The sequence below is a fragment of the Natator depressus genome, chromosome 3 (genome assembly GCF_965152275.1).
Source record: "Natator depressus isolate rNatDep1 chromosome 3, rNatDep2.hap1, whole genome shotgun sequence".
Lineage (NCBI taxonomy): Eukaryota > Metazoa > Chordata > Testudines > Cheloniidae > Natator > Natator depressus.
Genome location: NC_134236.1, coordinates 131413261 through 131425897, shown reverse-complemented (window position 1 = coordinate 131425897; position 12637 = coordinate 131413261).

Below are 12637 nucleotides of genomic sequence, written 5' to 3'. Positions count from 1 at the left end.
TGCACCCCATTACAAATGGTGAGGGAAGAAACAAGCACTCATAGTTATAGGAGTGAAGGTGGCTCCAGTTTTTTAGGAGGTGATGGCAGGGTTGGGCTTGGCATGAGGGTGTGATGGTAACATTGTACCAAAATGTTCTGCAGCAGGACTGTCTGCTTCTGTATCAACTTCAGCAGCTGTTACTGCATGTTGCTATCTTTCTCCATACTCTCCCTTGTCAATTTTCTGTGGTCTCTCTGTGCAAAAAGAGCTTCCCCTTCACTCTTCTGTCTTCTTCTGGAATACAGACATGAAAACAGTTCCTCCCTTGTCCTCTTTTTCTTCACCCACAGGTTTGTCAAACTTCCAGAGGATGATCATGCACCAATCTTTGATGATCATGCACCAATGCTTCAGGTGCAGGAACTGGGGAAGGTGAGAAACAGAAGTAATTATACCAATCATTGTTGTCATAGAGACAAGGACAAAATGTTGCTTCAGAAAGAAAGAAATGAGAAGCTTCTTGCAATTCTTGGGTGAACTTGGAGGTACTTTACTGCTTACCTCCCTTTTGTATAGGACCCGTGTGCCAAGCCTGAGTTTGTGGTGGGCTGGAAGGGTTTGGGAAAGCAGGGACAAGTTAGTAATTGCAAGTGCACCTCTTCAGGCTGCCCTTACTTTGGAGGATGTTACGCTGAGGGGGTCACCAAGAGGCAGAGAAGGCGGCTCTTGTTTGAAATGGCCGTGGGCAAACCAGCAAGAGGTTCAGTGATGTTATTCACCAGAAGGAGATCCAGGACTGGAAAGGCAGTGCTGCTTGTACGGGCAGCCCCGAGAAAGCTGCACCACCTTGCAATGTTTGTGCCAAAATAGAGCACTATCTCTGACTTAAATTACCTTTTATAACACCCACAGATCAGCACAAAGCGCCCTTCAAAATAGACACATACAGTAGTTCTGAACCCAAGGGATTAACAATTATGAGAGGCTTCTTAATAATAGCCATGAGTGCCTTATAATCTCTATGCATTGTTAAATGTCTCATGTTGGAAATATACCTTGTTAAATGCTAAGAAAGCTAAAATCCCAGGGCATTGCTCATACTGGGAAGCAAAGTATTTTTCTATATTGTTTTTCCTCTTTCTGTACATGCTGTTTCCATAAACATGCCTGCATTACAATTTTTTCAACCCCCGTAGCGCTGCTGGTCTCACAGACAGGTTGAACCAGGTGGGACGCAATGCACTGTGGGATAGCAGTGGGAGGACTGCCAGGGGCAGAAAAGTTAATCCAAAGTATAGATGTGCCCAAATGAACCTTTTTCTGAAATAACTCATCCTGAAATGAATTCACTTTAAAAATGGATTCTCCAATTCACATTGTCACCAGATAATTTGAAAAAAGAATTTCTGCGTGTGAATGCAAGGCAGTTTAATTAAAAAAAAACTTCCCAGTGTAGACAAGCCCAAAGAAGAAGTTGGTCTTAAGATACAGAGCCTTTCACCTTCAGTTCACTGGTTAGAATCTGTCCCAGTCTGGTAGTGACTGAAAGCCATTGCTAACTGATTGCTCTTTGGCTGTCTTTATGAAGTTGGTGACTGGGCTCCATCCAATGTCTACGAGATGAAGACTAGCACTATGATTGCCTGGCTTCCTTTGTTGGCAATAAGAAAAGGAGTACTTGTGCATCATGAAAAGCTTATGCTCAAATAAATTGGTTAGTCTCTAAGGTGCCACAAATACTCCTTTTCTTTTTGCGAATACAGACTAACACGGCTGTTACTCTGAAACCTGTCATTATTTGTTGGCAATGTTTGAAAGATCAAGGACTGAATGAGCATAGTGACTGCACTACCCTGTAATTCAGTGAGATACAACTCACAGCTATAAAGCCACACGTGTTTCTTTGAGGCCCTGCATGCGGCTCTCAAGGATTCCCTGGGTAGGATCAAAACCCCTCTACTATACATTTTCTTGTGAGGTTGTAGGGGAAGTGCCAATCACCAGAGTAACCAGGACCCCTCCTATCCCCTCTGAGTAGCAGGAAAAGCAAGAGAGAGAGATAAATGAGAGAGAGAGAGAGATGGTCCCCCAGTAGCTGAAAGAGGAGGAATGGGAAGATAGCATCAAATAGATTAAAGATAAATGCAAAATAATTATAGCCTGGCGTGGCATCCTAGCATTACTTCGAATTGTTCTCACCTTGATGTTTTCTCAGTATATGATGATGCTGAGTCATGCTGACACAAGGACATGAAACAAACATCACAATGCAAAGTAAAAAGGTCGTGTTATGATTACTTTGTGGCACTCTGTAACTCCATTCAATGCTGAAAGGACTCATTTTAGATTTGTGTTACTGCTCTAATTCTAAGTGTCCCCTTGACAGCAAATTTGAGGAACATTGCTGGGGCCAGTGTATAGAAGCTTGCATTGATGCTGCCTCTGCTGACCTGTTTTTATACAAAAGGACTTTTGTTTACAGAGCTGGTTATTTGTTAAATATGCTGATAAACACATTCATTTCAAACAGTAAATTTCAGGAAAATATTTTTAAAAGGTATTTTTTCTGGCTATAATCAGACTTTAAGCACCCTCAAAGCTTGAAGGCTTGCTTGAACCAGAGGGTAAAAAATATGTATGACTGTTAGAGAGGGAGTTCTTTTTCTAGAAAAAGCAATGGTTAGTGACCCTCCCTCTAGAGCAGTGGTTCTCAACTCGCAGGCCACAGGCTGCTTGCAGTCAAATCAGCACAGCTGCAGCCCATGTGTGTATATATATATTGTGTGGATGTGGCCCACATAACACAGAGAGCTGCATATGTGGCCCCCTATGGTACATAGGTTGAGAACCACTTCTCTAGAGAATCTGCCCAAGCAGCGTGGAACATGCCTTTGACTTTTCACAGTACAAAGTTTAAAATGAAGATAAAAAACAGAATGAGATGGTCTTGAACTTCTTGTAAAATTTGGTTACATTTTCATAGACTGACAGCTATGGATCACTGTCAGCAGTATCCCCAGATTCAGAAACATGTTGTTCTGAAACATACAATCTATTCTTCCATATCAAAATCTAAACATACTGAGTGAACAATTTCTTACAGTGGCTATAAATGCATTTTAATAAAGCTCCATATAAATCAACCCCTCCCCTAGACCAGGACACTACATTTTCAGTACAAGATCAACTTGTATTCTGGGAAGGGCAACGCATTAAAGTTCACAGAGGGTGGGGCAATTTTAATTGAAGAGCCTGAAGGAATCCTGCAATATTTAAGGCAAGGCTAGATGAGTTTATGGAGAGAATATTGTAGAACCTTTCTCACTTGTCAGAAGGGTTGGACTAAATGAGTGAGATTATGACAGTTTTTCCTTTAAAATTCATAGTTGGTCAATTTTATGAAATTCAGTGATTAGCAGCCAAATTCTTCTGTTACATGGGTGTAAATCTGAAGAAACTGAATTGACTTTAGACTAGTGTAAACTCAGAATACGCACGTGTTAGAACTGGGTCATGGGCAGTCAGATCTAGTGGTCTGAGCCAGAGTCAACACTCATGACACAGGAGTCAAGAAGCAGCTGGGTCAGGATACTGGGAAATCAGAGGCAGGAGACAAACTAAAGATTAGAACCATGAATCAGATGCCAGGAATCACACCTGATCAGGATGCCAGGAAATCGAGCCGGAGCCGGAAGACACTCACTCCAGAACAGGAAGGAGCCCTGTTGTTCAGACAGCTTCCTGTTCCTGCTGCTGGCTTAAGTATGGCCAGTGGGCCAATCAGCTGTTCTGGGTCACCACCAATAGGACCTCAGGGTGCAGAGCCTCAAACTGGGGCTCAGCTTCATGGGTCCTAGATAAGCAGTTGTCAGCAGGCTGCCATATGGAGGATTGGAGTGTGGCTGTTCCTATGGTCCCAATTTTGAGACTCATGGGTCATGACAGCACCCTTACTCCCCTACTAGTGCCTTCTGGGTCATGTAGATCCAGGTTTCTCATAGTAGTGAGAGTGTGAATGTTTTCAGCTGGCTCCCAAGTGTGTTCGTCTGGGACGTTCCCAGTCAATTAGGTACTGTAATTTGCCCTGCTTGATCTTAGAACTGAGGACTTTTTGGATAATATATTCATCCTGACCTTGTACTTGCACTGGTAGTGGTGGTGATTGGACTTTATGGGGAAATGTGTTCTCAGCATAGGGTTTTAGAAGTGAGACATGGAGTCTGGGGTGGACTCTAAGGGATCAAGGGACCTGGAGCTCAAAGGTGACCAGGTTGATTTGTTGCTGAATCTGGTACAAGCCAAGGAAATGGTGGTCTAGTTTCCAAGAAGGTCTGTCCATGTGGAGGTGTTCTGTAGAAAGCTATATCTTTTGTCCTGCGGTGTAGGTGGGGCCTTATTGTCTATGTTTATCTGCATGCTTTTTGTAGTCCTCTTTTGCCTTCTCAGGGTGTCCCTTCACCTCCTCTTGGATGTGATGGATGTATTGTACTAGATCTGAGGCCAATGGGTTGGAGGGAAGGAGGTTGGATAGTTGTGAGTGAAATCGGGGGGATAGTACCCATAGTTGACAAAGAACGGACTGTGGCCTGTGGATGCATGGTCTGCATTAGTATATGAGAACTCAGTGAAGTGAAGACCAGCCATCCCGGTGATGGTTAGTGTATCACCATAAAATTTTTTCTAGGATCTGGCTGATTCTTTCCATTTGGCCATTTGACTGAGGATGGTAGGCAGAAGACAGGTGTGCATGGAACCCTAATAGATGTAGGGTGTCATACCTGAAGTGGGCAGTAAACTGGGGCCCCTAGTCAGAGGTTGCATGATCTAGAAAGCCATAAAGGTGGATCACATTATTTATCCAGACCTGGGCAGTTTTCACTGTGGGGATTCTGGTAGGTCCACCATAAAGACTAGGGAAATGGCCTTCTAGGACTGAGATGGGGTTTCTAGAGGTTGGCATAATTCTGATGGGCAAGTGGCCTTCTGTTCTTCTCAATAAATGAGGGGATCATGAAGGGCTAGCCAGGAGATGCCAAGGATCCAGAGAAAATGCAGGGAATGGATCACACCAAATTGTATTATTCCTGTGTCCCTGAATAATGACCACCAGGGAGACAGTCTCCTCCATAACCAGACCCAAAGACAATGAGGAGCCATCAATAGTTTCAACCATGTCAATCTTGGCCTTGTGTTGCAGGGGAATCTGTAGGGCCTGAGCTTTAGCTGCATCCATAAAATTGTCCACTGTTCCTGAATTGATGTGGGTTTGTTGGTGGGGAATCTGTCAGGGCCCCCCCCGAGATGCACTGCTGGATAGACACCTGCAAATGTCACCAGGATGGACACCAGCTCCTAGGTGGGGCTCAGGGTATGTCTCAATGAGGACTACAGTACGGGGAAATTCTATTTTCTCAAGCATCAAGTTGGTTCCCCCCCACCATGTCTGGACCAGATTGTTTCTCGAAGGTCTTTGGTGTTCATATTAGGTAGGCCAAAACAGCCTGGCCAGGTTTGCTGCAGTAGAAGCACAAGGGTGCTGATGGCACTGTTCTTTTTCTTCAGGAGTGAGCCACTGATAAACCAGATTGGCTTGTATAGGAGCAGGTGATACAGAAGGTGAGGTCATGGTAGAAGGACTGCATGGAACCTATTTTCTCCTCTCTTTGTTCTCGCAGTCGATCAGAGCAGCAAGATCCACAAGTGTGTCTAGGCCCGTAGGCATCTCTATGTGGGCCAGCAGCAGAAGTGTGCCTATAGGAGGCCACTGTGCCTGTCTCCTCAGGGTGGCATTGGCCATTCAGGCTCAGTGCAGGTCATCAAAGATGGTTAATATTGACTGGAGAAAGGCATCTCAGTTCTACAGTACTGGGCTATGGCCTTCCAGCTGGGGTGAGACTTAGTCTAATGTATTGACCGTCAGCAGGCTAACTACCAAGGCCACCTTGAACTGATCAGAGGCACAGATTTTGAGACACATCAGAAACTGAAGGCGGTGTTGGTTCATGAAGCCCCAGAAGTGCCTGTACTTCCTGTCAAACTCTTCAGGCAAGGATATTGCAGACCCCTGTTTGGGGCAAGGCACTGTAGCCTGTGTTCACAGGATTGTATTCTCAGCACTGAGCTGCCTCACTTGTTCCTGCAGCTGCTGGTTTTCCCAATCAGCTGCACAACTTGGCCTACAGCACTTGATTATCTGCCTGGAGGAAGAGGGCCCATTTGAGTGAATCCAATGGTTATGGTGGCTGTAGTGATGCTGCTGGGTCCATCCTTCTTACACTGGGCTCTGTCCTGCAGGGTTATTGTAGTCCAAACGAGCAGTCATGGCCAGGTCATGGGCAGCCAGACTTAGTAGTGAGAGCCAGAATCCACACTCATAAGACAGGAGTCAAGAGTCAGCTGGGTCAGCACAGCCCACACCACCAAGTGAAACCCCTGTCACCCTCCCCATCCACTGGGATCTGCCATCCAAACCCCTGACTTAGCGAGTGCAGTTCAGTTGAGAGTGACCAGTACTTAATTTGTAATGAAAGAGGTGTTGGGGCTCAAGAAAGTTTTTTACTTTCATAAGTGATGTGGCAAGCCCAGAGGTCCCAGGGCTATGAACTGCCAAGTCTAGAGGTGCCGGGGCTCAGCCCTGGCAAAAATTAAGCACTGAGGGTGACCCCCTCAATCAGGTAGGCTAAGTATAGTTCTGCTGCCCTTTACTCATACAATAAGGATAACATTTCATGACCGCCACATTCAATACTAAAGTGATTTATAACCCAACACCAGCCAAAATTGATCACTTGGGCAGCACAGCTCTGTCTGCTGGATACCTAGGCAGAGTAGGTAAGTTGATTTAAATACAGCCTGGTCCTGAAGCCTTCCTCCAACCCCTGGCTCATCACTAGCTGGCAGCAGAGAGCTCATTCAGACCTTGCTGAAAAATCATTATTTGAAATTATAAGGTTGGCCAACATTGCCGAAACGAATGCGTCAACATTGTCAGAAAAAACAATACCTGTGTGAAGAAGCTAGTCTTTGTTCATACTTTTCAAACCTATTATACTTTTTCAGGTACAAGTATTTTATCATACACTGTATCTGCTTCTAAGGTGTGTATTAATGTTTCAATTTCAATTCAAATTTCCAACCAATGACTAAATTGGCAACACTGCATGTAACCAGTTAACCACTTGGGGGGGTGTTGGGGAAATTCAGGGGGGGTATACACCCCCACTAGGGGATGGGGGGTGTAGGGAAATCCCTGGTCAGGTACCAGGAGATCAGAAGCAGGAGATACACTTGAGATGAGAACCATGAGTCAGGAACTGGAGTCAAGCCGGGTCAGGATACCAGGGGGTCAGAGGCAGGAGATCAGAACCATAAATCAGATACCAAAAGTCACACTGGGTCAAAATACCAGGAAATCAAGCCATGGGAGTGGGATGCACAAGGCACACAGTCCAGAACAGGGAGAGGCCCAGTGATTCAGACAGCTTCCTGTTCCTGCTACTGGCTTAAGTAGAGCTAATGGGACTCTCCCAATAGGACTGGGACAGAGCCTCAAACTGGAGCTGGGCATCATGGGTCCTAGGTAAACCCATGTTAGCAGACTGCTGCATAGGGGGTTGGAGTGTAGATGCACCCATGAATCTTACAGAACCAAGTTCAAAACCTATGTATCATGCCCTCAAGGGCAGAATTTGGCCCAAGGCATTTTGAATTCTTAACTAGATTTTGTGTCTGATTCTCCATTATCTTGAATCTTGTGTAGTAATTTACACCTGTAAAAAGTGGTTATGAAATGCTATCATTCTGATTTGGTACCATTTTGCACACTCCTTGCACACATAAGGTGCAAGATAGTGGAGAAGCAGACCCTCTGTATTTTTGAGAACTATGAACCTGATCCTGAAAGTTGCTGAGCTCCATGAATTCCTATTCACCTCAAAGGGAATTGAAGCATCTCAGAAACTCACTGAATAAGATTCTCTATGATTTTCTGTACAAAGTAAGAAGACATAAGAGCATTATGATTATTAAGCTGACTTTTCTTAATTTTAAAAAAGCAACCCAAAGTGTTGTTGATAAACTCCTGTGTAAGAACATTTTCTAGCTTTGCAGAAAGGAAGGAGTAGGTATTACTGAATGAACAAACTGCACTAAACCCTTTGAATACCTGAGGACAACAACATGCAGTCATCAAAAGAGCACTTGCATAGACTTGTGGTTGTACTTTGTACATTATGTCCTGATTAGAAAGGATGTAAGCTTAACAGAGAATGAAACTCAGACAAACAATCCTTTAATTTTACCTGGAAGAGCTGCAAACTCACTGCAGTTCACTCATTAGGATAAAAAGCAAGCTTGAAAATTGCCACTGTTTATGTCAGTGATTTAACTCTTTTAACAGAATGAAACCAGTCTAACTGAGAGATAGAAGTCAGTGCAGTCTGGAGGAATGAGAACAAGTCTTGGAATCAGGGAATCCTGAATTCTAATCTTGGCTTTGTCAATGACCTGTGTCATTTATCTATCTAATTTATGTTAGGATTTTATATTGCCTCCCCTCCCCATAGTATCTGAGCATCTTCTGTGTAAAACCAATAGCAAAACTCCTACTGGACTTCATGGCGTCTTTAACACTTCTGCCTTTTCTGGGGCCTGGTCTACACTGGGAACTTACTTACATCACAATAGCTATGCCTCTCCGGAGCATGAAAAATCAGCACCCCTGAGAGACATAGCTGTGCTGACCTAACCCCGCATGTATACAGTGCTAGGACAATAGGAAGAGTTTTTCCATCAACCTAGCTACTGCTTCTAGGGGAGGTGGATTACTTATGCTGATGGTAGAACCACTCCTGTCGGAGTACGTAGCGTCCACACGGAAGCGCTACAGCAGCAGCTTTGCTACTGTAGCATTTTCAGTGTAGACATATTCTGGGTAAAAATTATGCTTGGAGTAGGGTTTTGGGATCTTTTATTAATTTTTTAAAAGGTTGATTTGTTCCATGTTTTTTCTTGAACAGTGACGTAACCTTTGTCTCCACTTCCCCATCTATAAAATAGGAATAATACTTATTGATCTACCTCCCAGAGGCTTTGAACTTTCTTTCTGGATACCTATGTAGCCTCTACATCCAGTAGCATTTTATAGTGTCTTCACAGTGTTAAATGTATGCAGCACTATATAAATGCTAACTTATTATTACTAGATCCTGAACCTGCCCTGGACCCCGATGGCCCAACCATCTACCCATTTTAGGTATTTCTAATGATCCCATCACATTAGAATCTAAAGTATTACAAAAATTATTAACTTGCATTAAATGTATGCTAAAAGACCCTTCCCACGACAAGTTGTTTACTTGTTTTTTATCTTTTGTTTGTATTTCCCCCAAGATGATACATCTGACTACTATCCTATCATCTTTCAAATCTCTTTTCAAGACTGACTTCTGTTGTGATAGCTACAAGAAATTAGCCACCTAATAGTTGTTAGGTAACAGAGTAGTGGGGGAATAATTTATGAAAAACAAAAACTAAACTAAACCCTCCACAAAAATGCTGAATTTTTAATTTGTGCCAACCATCACCTTGGACACTATGCTTGTATATTGTATCCCTTTCCCCCATCGTTTCCATCCATTGTTTCAGACGACAAGCTCGTTGGGGCAAAAACAGGGTCTTTATAAGTTGGGAAGTTTCAGAGTAGCAGCTGTGTTAGTCTGTATTCGCAAAAAGAAAAGGAAATAAATTGGTTAGTCTCTAAGGTGCCACAAGTACTCCTTTTCTTTTTATAAGTTGGGAAAGCGCTTAGCACATTGGGGGCATTATAGCAATATAAATAATACATTTATTTTCATTCAGTTCTCTCACATTCTTTCTTCAGCTTTTGTAATTGCAGGAAGATTTTTATTAAGCAGTTTTGTTTTGTGTTCTAAACACATTAGGGCTTGTGCTCAAGTAATTTCCCCTTGTAATGAGTTGCATAGTCGTGAAAAATACCTGAGCCTTTACAAGTATGAAGCTTGACTCTGTCAGCTTTAGTGTTTCTTTGTAGTACTGTCGTTTTGGGGGGAGTTGTAGAAAATTAAGAACCTTAAAAATTAGGACCAGGACCTTGAACTGTATCCCTTAACAAATGTGGTGGAGCCAGCGGACTGTGTGAGGCACTGGTGGCCTCTTAGAGCCAAATTAGTCCCTGGCTTAATGAGTATTACTAGTTACCCCAGAGATAAATGTGGTGCTTTTTCTTGCTTAAGAGATGAGCTGTTGCGCATTGCAAGAATTGTAGTTTCTGTGGCCTTCAGCTTCATTCCTAGATAAAGTGAGTTATATTTGTTGAAGCAGAAGGCAACAACTGCATTCGCCTTTAGCACTAGAGTTTTTCTCTGGCAGAATATAGCATCATTACAATCATTTCTTAAAGTTCAGAAACTAATGGGCCTGATACTCCTGTCACTTGTGCCAGTTTTACAACATTGTAAAGCCACTGAATTCAACTGAGTCATTCTTGACTTAAATCCAATGAGGGGAGAATCAGATCCAACTTTCAGAAATTCAGTTTTCTCTGCTTATAGTTAAAGAACATCTCTCAGTGGCGGGTGAAGTATGAAAACCCAGGTTATAACATCTTCCCACTTTATATGATGGTCTTAAAAAACCCACTTTGACCCACCTCCCTTCCCAACTACCTCCTCATCTCCCTTCATCTTTAAACCGATGAAAAGTCCTATACCCAAGCATTGCCTCAAGTTCTTCTCCTACAACTGTGTTCTTGATTTCCTCCAATCTGGTTCCCACCCCTCTCAAACACCAAGAGCTTCAATAACCTCGTGGCCAAATCTCAGGGCCTTTACTCTATTTGCTGTCTTAGACACCACTGGTCATACTCCCCTTGAAATCTTGTCCTTTGTGCTTTCATGATCCTGTCCTCTTTTAATTCTCCTTCTGATCTTCTACTACTTTATTCAAAGCTCCCTCCTCCCACTTTCTGGGAGTATCCCACACTTGGCACACTTCTCTCCTCTCTTTACATCCTTTATTTAGGTGACTCCATCTGCTAACATTCCTCTAACCACCATTTCTAAGCCAATAACTCTCAGAGCTACCTTTCCTATCTGTATTAGTTACCTATATGGCCTGCATTACCATAGTATCTGACTGCCTCATAATCTTAATCCTCATAGCGCCCCTTTGAAGTAGGGAAGTACTATTATCTCCAATTTACAGATAGGGAATGGAGGCACAGAGAGGATAAAGGTGGGATTCACAAAAGTATTCAGGCACCTAACTACCATTGAAATCAGTGGGAGTTAGGTGCCTAAATATCTTTGTGAATCCCACCCTAAATGACTTGCTTAAGGTTAATGGCACAGCAGCAGGGCCATCCCTAGTGGGGTGCAGGGCCCAGGACAACTCCCGTTCCGCCACAGGCCCTGCCCCCACTCCATCCCTTCTTCCAAACCTCCGCCCCGCCTCTTCCCACCTTGCTCTGCCCCTGCCCCCACTCCAACCCCTCACCCAACCCCCCACCCCTGCTCTGCCCCCTCCCTGCCCCCATTCTACCCCTTTCCCCAAACCCCAGCCCCGCCTCTTTCTGGATTCTGTCCCCTCCCCTGAGTGATGCCGGGAGCCAGCAGGGCAGGGTGGGGCCAGGTTGCTTGCTGCTGCCGGTGCCAGACCCCCTGCTAACTCTCCAGGCAGCCCTGGACCCAGTGTCCCGAAGCGCAGGGCCCCCCAAAGCGCAGGGCGGTTGCCCCAGTCTGTCCTATGGATGGGACAGCTCTGCACAGCAGAGACTCAAACCCAGGTCTCTCAAGTCCTAGGCTACTTACTAGATCAGCCGCCCTGGCTGGCCTATCTCCAACCATACCTACATCTTGGTCCATTTAGCTGACATCTTTTGACTTTTACAACATCAGCTTGAAATGGCAAAAATTGACCTCCTGGTCTGCCCTCTCCACTTCCTCCTTTCTCCATCAGTGTCAATAACACCACTAGGAATCATCCCTGTCACTAAAGCCCAGAATGCAAATGTCATCTTTGATTTGCTCTCCCTATCTGAAAACATCTATGCTGTTGATCTAAATCTTGCCTTTTCTTGGGGGTGTCATTTTATAATATTTTGTACTTATGTGTAGGGCCCTACCAAATTCATGGCCATGAAAAACACATCATGGATCGTGAAGTCTGGTCTCCCCCCATGAAATCTGGTCTTCTGTGTGCTTTTACCCAATGCTATACAGATTTCACGGGGGAGACCAGCATTTCTTAAATTGGGGATCCTGACCCAAAAGTGAGTTGCAGAGGGGTCACAAGGTTAATTTAGTGGGGGTATTGCCATCCTTACTTCTGCGCTGCCTTCAGAGCTGGGCGGCCAGAGAGTGATGACTGCTGACTGAGGGCCCAGCTCTCCAGGCAGCATCATACAAGTAAGGGTGGCAATATCTTGCCATGCCATCCTTACGTCTGCACTGCTGCTGGCGGTGGCTCTGCCTTCAGAACTGGGCTCCTGGCCAGCAGCTGCCACCTTCCAGCTGCCCAGCTCTGAAGGCAGCACCGCCACCAGCAGCGGCACAGAAATAAGGGTACCAGGATTGCAACCCCCCCCCTACAGTAACCTTGCAACCCTCGGACAACTCCTTTTGGGGTCAGGACCCCT